Raw genomic sequence first — 3,373 nt, forward strand, 5'->3', positions numbered from 1 at the left:
GGCGAACGATGGCTCATAGACATGTGTCCCCTTCAAATCCTCTAGTCAGGGAGACCCAGTCCTGAAAGAAAATAGACAGTAGATCTTCAAAGGAGAACTTGAGACTCTGAGATGCTCATATCAAGGCTGAAGCCAAAACGCTGTGTATGCCACAATCTCACCACAAGTCCCACCAGGTCAAAGAGCCCATCAGAACTGACACATATGCAAACACTTCTCCACCCTGACGTTTCTGATTAGAGATGAGCTGTAGGGAGAGGAACATAATGGATGTCAATGGTCAACTGCGCCCCCTAGTGTGCTGTTACAGGTACATGTTATCAGCCACTGATAAGGATTCGCCTGAGAGGCTTCCAATGCAGAGGTTAATATGGGATGTCACGTTTCCTCTTCTAGCCAGTAGCTAGCATAATAAAATGTGAGTCTTTGTACCATATAAGACATATAACATAACAATATAGATCAGTAGCTGAAGTTCTTGTATGTAAATCCTTGGGGATAACGTCTATTCTTTAAATCCACTGACAGATGCAATCTAGAGAGACTAATACTTTGTCCCCTTATCACGAGAGAACATACTGAAAGACACTTACCCACTCACTCACTCGCTCACTCTCTCACTCATTCTCTACATCCATTAGAACACATGCCTCAACACTACTATCTCCCCATCAGGCAATTAGACAGACGAGATAACGTCAGTACCACGGACAGCTACGGGCGAAAACAATGGCACGCTTTGTTGAGTCTACGGTCCCCTATGTGTTTTGAGTTATACTCCAACTAAACTGTCAAAAGCCTCCCCGGATCCAAAATGCAGAACATATGATGGGACAAGAGTTGGCCTCGCTGCCAAATATTCATGCAAAACAGGTATTTTCCATAGGCCAGAGCTAGGCAATAACATTTAAAATATTTGGACATATTTTGGCTCCTGCGCTTTCGAATGTACCCATATCCATATTCAAATTACACGAGCACATCAAATAAATAGCTCATCAAAGACCAACTTAGCCAAGCTGTTTTTTGGGGGGTGGGGGGAAAGTTAATTGAGAACTAATGAACTGGTAATACAAAGCAGTCAGCTAACGTTTCCAGAGATAGCTCTTCGAGGAGTGACATCCAATTCCGGTGACAGTGCGCAGATTGAGCTCTGCTGCTTGGAAACTGAGTCGTCATGTCTCTCTCTCTCTCTCTCTCTCTCTCTCTCTCTCTCTCTCTCTGTCTTTCGTTCTTTCCTGGGCTGCGGGTGCCAGCCTGTTGCTGAGGTGCCTTGTGTCTGGTCCTCGTTTAGACGTCTCCAAACATCCTAACTCGTGTTATTATATTAATGACAGATTTTATGCTTTATGACTGGAAAGTCAAACACTCTCGATTTCCAGGGCAGCTCTAGTGATGATTTACAGACTGAATGATGAAATGAATTTTCCCGACGGATACGCGTAAAGGCCTTTTTCTTTTGCTTTTCTTTTTCTCTTGCGGCTAGCGCAGAGGACGGAGAAAACAGACCGCGGAGCGTAAACGCGGCGCTCAAACACAGGCTTTGGACAGCGTAAAGAGGAATAAGTAGCTCCTAATTCTATCCTGAGGCAATGCGTTAGGTCTGAGAGTGAGTTGCAACTATCCGTCTCTGGCACGGCTCTCCTGCTCCATTCCCCCGTGCCCACGTCCTGTCTGCCATCACCTTAAGACCAGAGTAAAATATACAGCCAGATCCGAGTAACAATGATAAATTGGTCTCTCCTTTTTCAAAACATTCATAGAGCGCCTCTGAGCCGTGACATTATTTCAAGCAAACTAACGGCTATCGTGAGGAAAGTGATTTGAAATTAAGTCCGCGTCAGAGTATATACTATGATCGCCATAATAGCGAGAGCTTGCAAGTGATGGGTAGAACTGACGGTTTGTGTTGATGTGTGGGTCTGTGTGTGTGGGGGGGGTGTGGGTATTAGTGTGGGTGTGTAAGTTTGTTTTATCTGTGCCTGTTCGTTGTAAGTGTGTGTGTGTTTTGTGAGTGTGTTTGTGTGTGTGTGTGTGTGTGTGTGTGTGTGTTTGTATCTGTGCCTGTATGTTATATGTGCATTTGTGTGTGTGTGTGAGTGTGTGTGTGTGTGTGTGTGAGAGAGAGAGAGAGAGAGAGAGAGAGAGAGAGAGAGAGAGCGTGTGTGTGTGTGTGTGTGTGTGTGTGTGTGTGTGTGTGTGAACGTCTCCCCACAGTCTGAAGGCCTGTGCTATGTTGGCAGGTGTGCATGCCTTCCACCTTAATCCAGGTCAGCCATGCAGCGGTAGGCCTCAGGCGACACAGAGACGGCGCGCGACTGCGACAGGTGAGACCACCATCTTGGCACTCAGCTTTCTCTCTTTCTCTCTATTTCTCTCTCTCCCATCTTTCTCCTTCTCTCTATTCCCCCTTTACAAATATACGACCGCGGCTCTGGAAGCGCCACTTGCGGCAGTCGCCTGTTGCCAGAGTCCTGTCTGCTAAGATCGTCAGCATCGCAGTGAAGCCACAGGCGTGCGCCGGTCGGATCAATAATCCCCATCAAATCCCCACCGCAGGTCACTCAAACAGTAGACAAGTGGACCAGACATCGTGCCATGGGGAGATGGTAATGGTGGTCGAGTTTTTTTTTTTTTTTTTTGGGGGTTGGGCTGTACCTGATATCCTGTGCGGGGGGAACAAATATTTTTGCCACTGTACTTTGTCTTCATTAAAAAAAGAGAGAGAGAGAGAAAATCCACATCCCATCCCGTCACGACACTGGATACAGTCTCTGCCGATTTGACAGATTCAACGTTTGCCTTATCCGCTTTGAGGTCTTCTTTTCCTCCACTTCTGTGTGTTATTTTGTGTCATTTGTGTGTGTGTGGATGTGTGTGTGTGTATGTGTGCCTGCGTGCGTGCGGCATGCGTGTGTGTTGAAATAGAGAGTGGGTGACCTCGTCGCTGACAGTGGGACTGATGTTAAACGTTATCGGAGGGAACAGCACCATCCTCTGTCTGGAGGGAAGACAGATCCCCACCATTCTCCTCTCATTCATCTGTCCTGCCTCAGAAGTCTGAAGCAGACGAGAAGCAGTCGCCCATCCTTCAGCACTAAAAAAAAAACGGATTCTCCAGTTAGACGCTCCAGGCCTTTGAAGGAGATGAATGTTTTATTTTCATCCTCAGAAGATGGATGAGTATTTTTCACTGTCGTATACAGAATGAAATTCATTTTAGTATTCACTGCAGGCCTTTAGCTGAAAGACTAGAGGCAGAGGATAGCAGTTGTCAGAAATTCCTGATAGTGGCCCACCCAGTCAGGAAGAAAGGACACATTCAGCAAGATCGATGTGATTATTTCAAAGTTGCAGTCTGTCTTGTTTCATT

Source organism: Alosa alosa, chromosome 8, assembly GCF_017589495.1.
Source record: "Alosa alosa isolate M-15738 ecotype Scorff River chromosome 8, AALO_Geno_1.1, whole genome shotgun sequence".
Classification (NCBI taxonomy): domain Eukaryota; kingdom Metazoa; phylum Chordata; class Actinopteri; order Clupeiformes; family Clupeidae; genus Alosa; species Alosa alosa.